General features: G+C 39.5%; 1 long non-coding RNA gene and 2 pseudogenes across 1 annotated transcript; 2 read left to right on the forward strand and 1 right to left on the reverse strand.

Annotated features, from left to right (window-relative positions):
- LOC134334891 (uncharacterized) overlaps positions 1-15165 on the reverse strand; it is a 759100-nt pseudogene that overhangs the window by 724217 nt on the left and 19718 nt on the right.
- On the forward strand, positions 2612-9859 carry LOC134335095 (zinc finger protein 658B-like; annotated as a pseudogene).
- LOC134335389 (uncharacterized) lies at positions 5885-8165 on the forward strand. Its single transcript, XR_010015587.1, has 3 exons — positions 5885-6254; positions 7780-7895; positions 8059-8165. It is a non-coding gene; the product is annotated as an uncharacterized LOC134335389 (long non-coding RNA).

The following is a 15165-nucleotide window of genomic DNA, read 5'->3' on the forward strand; positions in this document are numbered from 1 at the left end:
AATGGGGAATGGAGGTACAGAGAGGTTTAATAGGACACTAGGGAACATGTTAAGATCCTTGCCTCCAAAATCAAAACAGAAGTGGCCCCAAATGATTCAAACATTAACGTTTGTGTACAACTGTACGGTGCACAAGACCACCGGCTTTGCGCCCTTCTATTTGATGTTTGGCAGAGTGCCCAAACTACCTGTTGACCTGATGTTCAAAAATGTGCTCCAAGACGAGAGGGTCTGTGACTACCACATGTATGTCAAATCGCTGGTGAGTGACCTTCAGTCAGCCATGCTATTAGCACAGAAAAACTCAGCTGTAGAACAGGAGCACCAGGCACTGCAGTATAACAAAAAGGCCAAAGGTCTCTCTCTGTCAGTTGGTGATCGTTGTCCTTGTAGCTAACAAAGGGTGCAGAGGGAAACGCAAACTCGCCGACAAGTGGGAGCCATGTGTCTACACCGTTGTGTCTTCCAAGCCATCGCTACACATCTACAAGGTTCAGAATCGGGATGGAAGTGAACGAGTGCTGCACAGAAATCTCCTTCTTCCAGTCAACTTTCTCCCCATAGACGAACCACTAAATGAAGTCTCCAGTCTTGTCAACGGTAGTGTGGAAAGCCAATCCCTATGTAAAGATAATTCTGAACATGATCACGATTCAGTTCTTCCGAATGCAACAGCTTCAGTAGCCAAGGCCTTGTCCACAGTTGACAGCTTAGATGGTAGCTGGACTTCCTCTTGGGTACAGGAGCACTCTACAGACCCGGACAGAGCTGCTGGTTTGGCTGAAGATGAGTGTGATAATCAGAGTCTTGGTGACTTACAGACGGACACTCTTGCTGGAGACCTCCCTCATGACAACATTCCCCCTTTGCCCAACCCAAGTACTGGACAATCCTCAGCAACAGATTGTTCCAATCAAAACCATGTTCCACTCACTTCTAGATTTGGGAGAGCTATTAAGCCAGTTTGCAGGTTGATAGAGTCAATGGTCCAGTTAGAATCCATATTTGGGGGTAATGTGTCTGTGCCTGAGATTATTCAGGTCTAATGTGATTAAAAAAAATATATATATAGTAAAAGTAAATGTTTTTCATTCTAAGTTCCATGTATAGTCAGATGTTACATGGGTGCAGAAGAGTAAATGTTTTTCATTCAAAGTTTAATGTATAGTCAGATGTTGTATGGGTGTAAAGGGCACCTTGTGTATCTATGGGATGACTAGAGAACTGATCAATCTCTGTATCTTCATAACCTTTGATTAGGTAACTGCTGAGTTGATAAGCATACCGGTTTTACAGTGGGTATGATGCTGGCTGGTCTGAATTTATTTATATATTTGTTTTTCTACTCATTGAGTATTCATGTTTATTAATATCCCCTAATTGGTTTAGAATTTTGTGTAATTCTTGGGGGGTGAGTGTAACATAGTTAAAAATCCATATATGTTCATGTTATAATTACACATAATTCTCTTTTTACATATAGCCTTATTGGTGCTGGGTAAGTTCACATTGGGACGTCCTGTCCCCTTCCCGCCTTTCTTAAAGTCTCCTCCCCTCCACCTACCTCCTCCCTTTTGAATTTTGTACTGTATGAGGAGGTAGGTATCACAATATGCTCCAAATTAAATCTATATTAATCATACACGTTTAGTTAATATAAATATCTCACCAAGTTTATATATAGATCCCTGGGTACATTATTATTATTATTATATTATATTATTATGTTATATTTTGTTGATAGTCAGTTTTAAAGTGAATAATACTTCTAATTATATTGCTAATAATGCACAGCATGGTCCACGCAATGTATAAGTCTGTTCTTTATTTTCTTTTTATATGAAGATGTGAGGAGTGTAGAGGAGAAGCAGGGGATTTCTACCGGTACTAAGGGCTATATTGTTTTGTTAACAGGTATGCATAATTATATGAATAAATCTGAGAAATTCTGAGTTATGCCAGTTGGCTATGCTAATGCACAGAGCGTAATGGAGTGACGTCACATGAAGATGAAGATGAAAGTTTCTTCTGTAAGTACATGTGGAACAATATACCGCTGTTCCACCAGACAGTGTGGTACAGAACAGTGGGGTCAGTATTGGGGTCAGTAATCAGTGGAAATAATAGGACGATGTGATTCGGATTCATTTGTAATTAAAAGACATTTTCTTCTTCACATGTTGATGTGATTTCAGGTGAAGTATCATTAATCCCTCTGGAAATCATCACCTCTGATAGACACCTCTCCTCAGTGTACCAATCACTTGGAGGTGTCCTGCCTCAGAAGAAGGAGGAACCTGAAGATGAAGATGATCTCAGTAAGAACTTCTTTTATTTAATTTGGATTCATCTGTCAGAATTGTTTCCACCAGCAACAATAATAACCATCATACACTGACTGAATATGTGATGTTTGTAATTGATTGTGTTACAAGAGCAGCTTGTGTTTTTCTTCTTCAGGATTGAACAAGGATTTCTGCTGCTCCTCGAGTCCACGTTCCTGTACAACCCAAAATCATCTCCACAAACACATCAAGACCCCCCACAGTGTCAAATATGAGACCCTGGTGAAGATTAAGACTGAACATGAGGATCTGACGCCCACCAGAAGCTCCAGTGATCAGCAGACGTCCTCTGGTGCTGTCAGCATTAACAGCTCTCTCACCAGAGAACAGAACAGAAGGAACGTCTGCTCACAGTGTGGGAAGAGCTTTAGTTCTCCCAGTGCTCTTAAAATGCACCAGCGCATTCACACTGGAGAGAAACCGTATCAGTGCTCACAGTGTGGGAGGGGTTTTAATCAACAAAGTCATCTCAAGAGCCACCAGCGCATTCACACTGGAGAGAAACCGTATCAGTGCTCACACTGTGGGAAGAGTTTTAGTCAACAGTGTAATCTTAAAATTCACCTGCGCATTCACACTGGAGAGAAACCGTATCAGTGCTCACAGTGTGGAAAGAGTTTTTATCACCTGATTTATCTCAAAAGACACCAGCGCATTCACACTTGATGAAAACCTTATCAGTGCTCACACTGTGGGAAGAGTTTTAATGATCAAATGATGCTTTGTCTCATCATGAATAGTTGATGTAATATTGATGTATTTGATGTATGATGTAGCACTAAGGTAAGTGAATAATAAAACATTTACTTGAGATTATTCATGTTTCTTTACATTTTATGTAAAATCTCCTCCAGGTATCGGGCATCAAGAGCTGCTAACTGTTTGTGTCACAAACACATTAATGTTCCCTACATAGCGCACTAGATCGTGTGAAAGATAATAGATTAATGTTTCCTACATAGCGCACTACATAATAGACTTATGTTTCTTACATAATGCTTTAGGTAGCGTATTAGTTAATGAACATAGTGCACTAAATTGTACAGATAATGGATTTATGTTCCCTACATAGTGCACTAGATTGTGTATTAGAAAAGAATTTATGTTCCTTACTTAGTGCACTAGATAGTGTACTAGATAATAGACTTATGTCTCTTACATAATGCTTTTGGTAGCGTATTAGGTAGTGATCGACCGATATGGGTTTTTTAATGGCCGATACCGATACCGATATTTAGACGAAAGAAGTGGCCGATGGCCGATATATAAAGCCGATAATACCATTTTTTTACAACTAAAAAATACAATAATAATAATAATAATAATAATACAACAAAACAGAATTAATGATCTTAAATAAACATTTATTTATCACTGTATATTCTTGTTTGCTCTTTTGGCCGTTCAAAAAATTAAATAAAAAAAATAAAAACTTTAAATAAAATATTATTAAAATAAACAAATTATTTCAAAGGTTTCAGTGCACTTAACATACACAAGCAGATAGCAGTATCTTTTTGTTTTTAAGAATGAACAAACATGCTTAGTGAAGACAGTTGCACATAGAAGAACTTCTTTTAAGGAGCCATTATTTAAGCACCAAACTGTGTGTGCATTGTGTTTGAGCATTTAGATAAGTAATCAAAATATAAATAAAATATTAACAAAAATATTTGTGAATAAAAAATAATGAAGTTAAAGTTAAAGTGAAATATTTGGAAAAAAAAAAGGTTGTAAACCCTGTCCAAGTCAAGAGCAGCAAATTGTAGGAAACAGTTTCCAGTCTTGAAATAAAATGGCAATATCCTCACTGAATGTTTTCTCAGCCTCTCTTTTTTAGTAGTCCCAGTCTAAAAGCAGCAAGTTGTAATGCAGGAAACAAAGTTTCTCTGCATTTTCTCCAGTGAGCCTGTTCCTTTTCTTCTCATAAATGGTCCCAATCTCACTAAAAATTCTCGTTCTTGTGCATTCACTGATGTCTGCCTGGAGAGTGGCAAAATGGACACACGGGGCGCTCTAACAACAGCCAGACCAATGACTGTATACAGTCACTGAGCTGACGGAGGCAATGTTTAAATATCGGCCTTGTGCGCACATATATCGGCCGATGCCGATTATCTAAAAAATGCCAAAAATCGGCCCAATTAATCGGCCGGCCGATTAATCGGTCGATCACTAGTATTAGGTAATTAATTTAGGTTCACTACAAAGTGCACTAGATCGTGTTTTAGATATGAATTCATGTTTTCGTATGTAGTGCACTAGATAGTGAATTAGACAATTGGTTTATGTTCCCTACACAGTGCACTAGATTGTATATCAGATCAAGGATTTATGTTCCCTACATAGTGCACTAGATAGTGAATTAGATAAAGCATTTATGTTCACTATGTAGTGCACTAGATAGTGTATTAGATAACGCATTCATGTTCACTACATAGTGCACTAGATAGTAAATTAGATAATGCATTCATGTTCACTACATAGTGCACTAGATAGTGTATTAGATAACGCATTCATGTTCACTACATAGTGCACTAGATAGTAAATTAGATAATGCATTCATGTTCACTACATAGTGCACTAGATAGTGTATTAGATAACGCATTCATGTTCACTACATAGTGCACTAGAAAGTATAATTAGATGATAATTTGTTTTCCTTACATAGTGCACTACAAAAAAGTCTGTGTCACCTGTGTGTGTGTGTGTGTGTGTGTGTTGCTCTTGGCCGCTCGTTCTAGATTCCGGGAGATTTTATCTGACTTGGGGGCATCAGGCAGTCGCTATGTATATGTGGGAGACGTCCGGAACTTCCGGGACACTTGGGATGTCTGCCATCATAACCCTGTACATAAAAGCAAGGTGTATGAAGACCCCAAATTTCCAGCTGAGAAAGAATCACTGTGGTTAACGTGACCACAATCCTGTTTTTCCAATGGACAGAAATCTGAGTCTTAGCGTTTGCACATGTGCAGACAGACACACATACAGGCTCTACACCACTGAAATGAATGGTTTCATCTGTCAACACAGACTTTAGCTTCACAGCATGTTATGAGGTCATCTTGAATTTGGTTGACAAATATCTTACATTTTTAGGAGCTTTCTAAATATCCAGCTTCAGGAAAGAACTGCTGACTGCTTTCTATCGCTGCTCTGTGGACAGTGTGCTGACCTGATGCATCTCTGTGTGGTTCTCCAGCTGCACCACAGCACACAAGAAAACCATACAGAGGGTCATCAGCACCGCCCAGAACATCATTGGGCATCCTCTCAATCACTAAACGAGCTCTACAGCACCCGCTGTCTCAGGCACACAAAATTAAAAAAGACAGCACACACCCAGGGTACCTGATGTTCGAACTGCTGCCCTCGGGTAGACGGTACAGGCAAATCAAAACAAGGACTAACAGACTGAGACAGTTTTTACAACAGGGCCATAGCTCTGTTAAACACAAACATGTGACACAACAGACGTCATTCAACGAGTATTGTGCAATTTCACATTTATTTACTTTAATGGGACATGTGCAACTTCTAATTTAATTTGAATAAGACACGTGCAATAGCTTTGATTCTGCTTCTGTTTTGTTTAAGTGCTGTTTTATATTGTTTTATTTATATATAGTACTTTTATTGATTGCTGTTATTTTTCTTGCAGGTGGGGGGTATTCCAATTTTGGAGAAGTGACCTGGAGGGAAGCACATAGATCAGAGAGGAGTCACAAGAGCATGGAGCAGTGTCTCAGCTGGCCTAGAGAATCGAACCCAGGACCTTCTTGCTGCTGTTACACTTCTGTCCAGTAGGGGTGAGAATAAACCTAAACATTGTGGATCAACCAGCTCAGTTCAAACAACAACAAGAGGAAGAAGCAGAAGCTAACGTGTTCGTGTTTAAGTGACTCTGTAAGTTAATATTTATTTATTTTTAATACACTTTCATTATTAACTACATTCTTAATAATAATACAACAAAAGTTCATAATAAAAACACTTTGAGGATTTAAGTAGATTGAACACAGCAGCTGCTAACTGTCAGCATCACACATGATTCAGTTCTAATGAACCGATTCACCTCAGCTGATTCAGCTAAATGTATTATTTAGTTTTCAGTTTAACGTTTATTGTAAAAAAAGAGAAATAAATCAAGTTATTTTAACTTTGTTTCATATTAAAACCTCGAGTTCTTTTAGCGTTGTTTACAGTGTTTACAGTTTTGTAGACACGTGGTGTTTAGCTTTGTTTACAGGTTATTTTTACAGATTTATACAAACACAGTAAATTATTTACTTTTGTTTTATTTTGTTCTCATACGAGCACTTTACATTCTTTTAGCTTTAATGATCAATAAGATTCAATTTACAATTTCACATCCATAAATAAGAGCAGACAGCAATTATACCCACCAGCCATAAGATTAAACCACTTACTGTCCATGTTATCAGCTCCACTTATTATATACAAGCACTTTGTAGTTCTACAATTACTGACTGTAGTCCATCTGTTTCTCTACATGCTTTGTTACCCCCTTTCATGCTGTTCTTCAATGGTCAGGACCACCACAGAGCAGGTATTATTTAGGTGGTGGATCATTCTCAGCACTGCAGTGACACTGACATGGTGGTGGTGTGTTAGTGTGTGTTGTGCTGGTATGAGTGGATCAGACACAGCAGCGCTGCTGGAGTTTTTAAACACCTCACTGTCACTGCTGGACTGAGAATAGTCCACCAACCAAAAAGCGTCCTGTGACCACTGACGAAGGTCTAGAAGATGACCGACTCAAACAGCAGCAATAGATGAGCGATCGTTTCTGACTTTACATCTACAAGGTGGACCGACTTGTTTGTTTGTTTGTTTATTAGGATTTTAACGTCATGTTTTACACTTTGGTTACATTAATGACAGGAAGGGTAGTTATTCATTACACAAGGTTATATCAAACACAGTCATGGACAATTTAGTATCTTCAATTCACCTCACTTGCATGTCTTTGGACTGTGGGAGGAAACCCACACGGACACGGGGAGAACATGCAAACTACACACAGAAAGGACCCGGACCGCCCCACCTGGGTTCGAACCCAGGACCTTCTTGCTGTGAGGCCACAGTGCTACCCACTAAGCCACCATGCCGCCCACAAGGTGGACCAACTAGCTAGGACTGTCTAATAGAGTGGACAGTGAAAATAATACCTGCTCTGTGATGGTCCTGACCATTGAAGAACAGCATGAAAGGGGGCTAACAAAGCATTTAGAGAAACAGATGGACTACAGTCAGTAATTGTAGAACTACAAAGTGATTGTATATAATAAGTGGAGCTGATAAAATGGACAGTGAGTGGTTTTAATGTTGTGTTTTTGACCTGTTGCACTGTGGGAATATGTGGTGTACTATCCGTCTATCCATCCACGTCTGTTTGTGTGTCTATTAGATCTGTAATAATGCAGTCAGCAGAAGAGGGACACGTCGCCCCCGTGGATCTAGAAGATGAAGGATTCCAGAAGAAACTAATAAAAAAGGAGGAAGATGAAGATGAAAGTTTCTGCTGTAAGTACGTGTGGAACAATATACCGCTGTTCCACCAGACAGTGTGGTAGAGTGTAGTGGGGTCAGTATTGGGGTCAGTAATTAGTGGAAATAATAGAACGATGTGATTTGGATTCATTTGTAATTAAAAGAGTTTCTTCTGTACATGTTGATGTAATTTCAGGTGAAGTATCATTAATCCCTGTGAAACACGACACCTCTGAGGAACACCTCACCCCAGGTTTCCAGCCTCTGAAGAAGGAGGAACCTGAAGATGAAGATGATCTCAGTAAGAACGTCTTTTATTTAATTAGGATTCATCTGTCAGAATTGTTTCTACCACCAGCACAGATAACCATCATAACCATCATACACTGACTGAATATGTGATGTTAGTAATTGATTGTGTTAAAAGAGCAGCTTGTGTTTCTCTTCTTCAGGATTGAACAAGGATTTCTGCTGCTCCTCGAGTCCACGTTCCTGTACAACCCAAAATCATCTCCACAAACACATCAAGACCCCCCACAGTGTCAAATATGAGACCCTAGTGAAGATTAAGACCGAACATGAGGATCTGACGCCCACCAGAAGCTCCAGTGATCAGCAGACGTCCTCTGGTGCTGTCAGCATTAACAGCTCTCTCACCAGAGAACAGAACAGAAGGAACGTCTGCTCACAGTGTGGGAAGAGCTTTAGTTCTCCCAGTGCTCTTAAACTACACCAGCGCATTCACACTGGAGAGAAACTGTATCAGTGCTCACAGTGTGGGAAGAGCTTTCGTTCTCCCACTGCTCTTAAAATGCACCAGCGCATTCACACTGGAGAGAAACCGTATCAGTGCTCACAGTGTGGGAAGAGTTTTAGTCATCAGAGTCATCTCAAACGACACCAGCGCATTCACACTGGAGAGAAACCGTATCAGTGCTCACAGTGTGGGAAGAGCTTTAATAGGAACACTAATCTTAAAGAACACAAGCGCATTCACACTGGTGAGAAACTGTATCAGTGCTCACAGTGTGGGAGGAGCTTTATTCAACAGGGTGCTTTCAAAATACACCAGCGCATTCACACCGGAGAGAAACCGTATGTGTGCTCACAGTGTGGGAAGAGTTTTATTACACAGAGTCATCTCAAAATCCACCAGCGCATTCACACTGGAGAGAAACCGTATGTGTGCTCACAATGTGGGAAGAGTTTTTATCAACAGTGTAATCTCAAGAGCCACCAGCGCATTCACACCGGAGAGAAACCGTATGTGTGCTCACAATGTGGGAAGAGTTTTTATCAACAGTGTAATCTCAAGAGCCACCAGCGCATTCACACCAGAGAGAAACCGTATCAGTGCTTACAGTGTGAAAAGAGCTTTTATCGTCAGAGTGATCTTAAAAGACACCAGCGCATTCACACAGGAGAGAAACCATATCAGTACCTACAGTGTGCGAAGAGTTTTAATCAGCACAGTAATCTTAAAGAGCACCAGCGCATTCACACTGGAAAGAAATCGTATCAGTTCTCACAGTGTACTAAGAGTTTTAGTCAACAGAGTGTTCTCAAAAGACATCAGCGCATTCACACTAAAGAAAAACCATATCAGTGCTCACAATGTGGGAAGAGTTTTTATCACCTGACTTATCTCAAAATCCACCAGCGCATTCACTCTGGAGCGAAACCGTATCAGTGCTCACAGTGTGGGAAGAGTTTTAATCAGCAGAGTGATCTCAAAATACACCAGCGCATTCACACTTAATGAAGTTTTCACTGGTCATTCACTTCTAGATCGACTTCATGTCTGGTGACAAAGGTCATCATGGTGCGACATGAATTAAGTAGCCGCACTATAATAATTTTTGAGTGTTTAATGCCATAATGGTGGAACAAGGACGTGTTTTGTAATGTTTAGTAATCATACATGTTGTACGTTTTGTCTCTTATTATGAATATTTGATGTAATATTGATGTATTTGATGTATGATGTAGCACTAAGGTAAGTGAATAATAAAACATTTACTTGAGCTTTTTCATGTTTCTTTACATTTAATGTAAAATCTCCTCCGAGTATCGGGCATCACAGGAATCCCGGCTTTTCTGAATGAACAGTTACTTTCTCTGCTGATCTCTCCAGATACTGTTTCATAAAGTGCAGCTAATGCAGCTAACTTTTTAACATGGTCCAATAGAATGTCTGAATATCACGAACTAATACAAGATTTTAGTGGCTGTACAGAGTCTGTAGATCCTGAATTATCTTCTGCACTTCATTAAGTTACCGCTCAGTGTTGGAGCCCCATCACAGACATCCCAAGTTGGAAAAACTCATTTTATTGAGGTACCCCCGGACCCGGACACCGAACCAACCCCCCAAAAGCTAAAAAAAAAAACCTCTTGCACAGACCAAAGGATTATGGGTGATAACAGAACTTTAAGGAGCTGCTAACTGAGCTACTAAGCTAACTTCGCGTCACAAACACATTAATGTTCCCTACATAGTGCACTAGATTGTATATTAGAAAATAATTTATGTTTATTACTTAGTGCACTAGATAGTGTACTAGATAATAGACTTATGTTTCTTACATAATGCTTTGGGTAGTGTATTTAACGAATTTAGGTTCCCTACATAGTGCACTAGATAGTGTATTAGATAACGCATTCATGTTCACTACATAGTGCACTAGAAAGTATAACTAGATGATAATTTGTGTTCCCTACATAGTGCACTAGAAAGTATAACTAGATGATGATTTGTGTTTCTTACATAGTGCACTAGATAGTATTTTAAATAACGCATTCATGTTCACTACATAGTGCACTAGATAGTATTTTAAATAACGCATTCATGTTCACTACATAGTGCACTAGAAAGTATAACTAGATGATAATTTGTGTTCCTTACATAGTGCACTAGATAGTATTTTAAATAACGCATTCATGTTCACTACATAGTGCACTAGAAAGTATACCTAGATGATAATTTGTGTTCCCTACATAGTGCACTAGATAGTGTATTACATAATTAATTATGTTCCCTACATAGTGCACTAGATTGTATATTCGATCATAGATTTATGTTCCCTACATAGTGCACTAGACAGTATATTAGGTAATTAATTTATGTTACCTACACAGTGCGCTAGGAAAAAAGTTTGTGTCACCTGCGTGTGTGTCGCTCTTGGCCGCTCGTTCTAGATTCCGGGAGATTTTATCTGACTTGGGGGCATCAGGCAGTCGCTATGTATATGTGGGAGACACCCGGAACTTCCGGGACACTTGGGATGTCTGCCATCATAACCCTGTACATTAAAGCAAGGTGTATGAAGACCCCAAATTTCCAGCTGAGAAAGAATCACTGTGGTTAACGTGACCGCAATCCTGTTTTTCCAATGGACAGAAATCTGAGTCTTAGCGTTTGCACATGTGCAGACAGACACACATACAGGCTCTACACCACTGAAATGAATGGTTTCATCTGTCAACACAGACTTTAGCTTCACAGCATGTTATGAGGTCATCTTGGATTTGGTTTGCTGGGTTTTTTTTGTTGCAGGTGGAGGGGGGGGGATTCCAATTTCGTTGTGCCAGTGTACAAGTACAATGTGCAATTCATATTCGTATTCGATAATAGACAGAAGAATCTCCATAAAACAAAACGTAACAGCTTTGGAACATTTTTTTTCTGACTACAGGATAAGAGAGAGGCAATGAACCGATCTGGTAGATCCATAAACAAAATGCAGCAGCTCGAGTGCTAACTAGAACTAAAAAATTTGATCATATCAGTCCTGTTCTATCATCTCTACACTGGCTGCCAGTTAAATTCCGCATTGATTACAAAATACTTTTACTAACCTATAAAGCGCTACATGGTCTGTACCACAGTATCTGAGTGAACTTATTAATCACTACAATCCAGCACGTCCACTTCGTTCACAAGATGCAGGGTTACTTATAGTTCCTAAAATTAAAAAGACCACAGCTGGTGGAAGAGCATTTTCTTACAAAGCTCCACAACTTTGGAATAATCTTCCTGCCTCTGTTCGGGATTCAGACACAGTCTCAATGTTTAAGTCTAGACTGAAAACATATTTATTTTCTCAGGCTTTTGATTAGTATAGACAAAGGTGCAGAGCTTGGGGGTTCTTGGTGATAGAAACTTGTGGTGATCAGGGATGTTGGGTTGCTGTCGTTCTGCCTCTCTGTCCGATCACTCAGGTTTGATGATGGTGGGGAAGGTGGGCGCTGATGTCCTGTGAAAGCCTTCATGACCTTGTTACCTGCTCGCTCTCCCTTTTAGTTATGCTGTAATAATTAGGGCTGCCGGAGTCTAAAACTCTCTGTAAAACTGTTTTACTCAACTAGCATTGTACATTATTAACTACATTCTTTGTTGTTTTACTCCAAAGGCATTCTGATGGGAACCTGTTTACCCACCCGAGGTTAAGAATTAAAGTCGAGACTGCCGTGACAACTATGCTGCTCCTGCCGGATGTGACGGAGTTGGAGTAATTGCACCAAGAATGACAAGAACTCACTACAGACTTTATTGAAGACTAGAGCGAATAACAACTAACAACTATTATGTATTTATTTATTTATCTATTTATTGTCAGTTATAACTTTTAGATAATTTAATTCTGTGTTCGTATGCTCTGTGTAAATCGTGTATTTATTTAAAGTATCCTCCAGGCCACCCAAGAAGGATGGGCCCTGCTGAGTCTGGTTCCTCTCGAGGATTATTCCTGTAATTTTCAGGGAGTTTTTCCTTGCCACAGTCGCCCTCGGCTTGCTCAACAGGGGTTTTTGTATCTGTTGGTTCTGGATTTTGTAAAGTTGCTTTAAGACAATGTCTATTGTAAAAAGCGCTATATAAATAAAGTTGACTTGACTTGAATTTTCGAAATCTCATTCATTTTTCCCATTTCAAAATTTCCCTCAGACCCGGGTTACCAAATATGAGCATAACAACGTGGCGTGGACTACATGATGACGACACGACTTCAGTGGTCTATTGTACTCAGCCTAAACCTGGGAACAACCAGGAGACCAGCATCTGACGACCTTAAATCCCGGGATGGAGTGCAGCACTTGAGAAGGTCCAACAAATGAACAGGACCTAAACCATGAAGTGACCTAAATGTGAGAAGCTAAATGTTATATTGAATACGTTTATTAATGAGGAGCTAAAGAAGGGGGGGGGGGGGGGGATGTGATCAGATCTCTCTGTATGAGTAAGAGTAAGAGCAGCAGAATTCTGAACTATTTGTAGGAGACAAAGTGACCTGGAGGGAAGCACATAGATCAGAGAGGAGTCACAAGAGCATGGAGCAGTGTCTCAGCTGGCCTAGAGAATCGAACCCAGGACCTTCTTGCTGCTGTTACACTTCTGTCCAGTAGGGGGGAGAATAAACCTAAACATTGTGGATCAACCAGCTCAGTTCAAACAACAACAAGAGGAAGAAACAGAAGCTAACGTGTTCGTGTTTAAGTGACTCTGTAAGTTTATATTTATTTATTTTTAATACACTTTAATTATTAACTACATTCTTAATAATAATACAACAAAAGTTCATAATAAAAACACTTTGAGGATTTAAGTAGATTGAACAAAGCAGCTGCTAACTGTTAGCATCACACGTGATTCAGTTCTAATGAACCGATTCACCTCAGCTGATTCAGCTAAATGTATTATTTATTTTTCAGTTTAACGCTTATTGTAAAAAAAAGAGAAATAAATCAAGTTATTTTAACTTTGTTTCATATTAAAACCTCGAGTTCTTTTAGCGTTGTTTACAGTATTTACAGTTTTGTAGACACGTCGTGTTTAGCTTTGTTTACAGGTTATTTTTACAGATTTATACAAACACAGTAAATTATTTACTTTTGTTTTATTTTGTTCTCATACGAGCACTTTACATTCTTTTATCTTTAATGATCAATAAGATTCAATTTACAATTTCACATCCATAAATAAGAGCAGACAGCAATTATACCCACCAGCCATAAGATTAAACCACTTACTGTCCATGTTATCAGCTCCACTTATTATATACAAGCACTTTGTAGTTCTACAATTACTGACTGTAGTCCATCTGTTTCTCTACATGCTTTGTTACCCCCTTTCACCCTGTTCTTCAATGGTCAGGACCCCCACAGAGCAGGTATTATTTAGGTGGTGGATCATTCTCAGCACTGCAGTGACACTGACATGGTGCTGGTGTGTTAGTGTGTGTTGTGCTGGTATGAGTGGATCAGACACAGCAGTGCTGCTGGAGGTTTTAAATACCGTGTCCACTCACTGTCCACTCTATTAGACACTCCTACCTAGTCGGTTCACCTTGTAGATGTAAAGTCAGAGATGATCGCTCATCTATTGCTGCTGTTTGAGTCGGTCATTTTCTAAACTTTCATCAGTGGTCACAGGACGCTGCCCACTGGGCGCTGTTGGCTGAATACTTTTGGTTGGTGGACTATTCTCAGTCCAGCAGTGACAGTAAGGTGTTTAGATTCACTCATACCAGAACATAAATAATACCTGCTCTGTGGTGGTCCTGACCAATGAAGAACAGCATGAAAGTGGGTAACAAAGCATGTAGAGAAACAGATGGACTACAGTCAGTAATTGTAGAACTACAAAGTGCTTCTATATGGTAAGTGGAGCTGATAACATGGACAGTAAGTGGTTTTAATGTTTTTGACCTGTTGCACTGTGGGAATATGTGGTGTACTATCCGTCTATCCATCCACGTCTGTTTGTGTGTCTATTAGATCTTTAATAATGCAGTCAGCAGAAGAGGGACACGTCGCCCCCGTGGATCTAGAAGATGAAGGATTCTTTAAGAAAATAATAAAAAAGGAGGAATCAGAAGATGAAGATTTCTTCTGTAAGTACATGTGGAACAATATACCGCTGTTCCACCAGACAGTGTGGTACAGAACAGGATGGTCAGTATTGGGGTCAGTAATCAGTGGAATGAATAGGACGATGTGGAAAGTTGATTTATTTGTAATTTCATCCAGTTGTTGAGTTTTTTCTTAACATATGAACGGCATTTCAGATGAAGTATCATTAATCCCTGTGGAACACGACACCTCTGATAGACACCTCTCCTCAGTGTACCAACAGCATGGAGGTTTCCAGCCTCTGAAGAAGGAGGAACCTGAAGATGAAGATGATCTCAGTAAGAACGTCTTTTATTTAATTTGGAATTATCTGTCAGAATTGTTTCTACCACCAGCACAGATAACCATAATAACCATCATACACTGACTGAATATGTGATGTTTGTAATTGTGT

The sequence above is a fragment of the Trichomycterus rosablanca genome, chromosome 2, assembly GCF_030014385.1.
Source record: "Trichomycterus rosablanca isolate fTriRos1 chromosome 2, fTriRos1.hap1, whole genome shotgun sequence".
Taxonomy (NCBI): domain Eukaryota; kingdom Metazoa; phylum Chordata; class Actinopteri; order Siluriformes; family Trichomycteridae; genus Trichomycterus; species Trichomycterus rosablanca.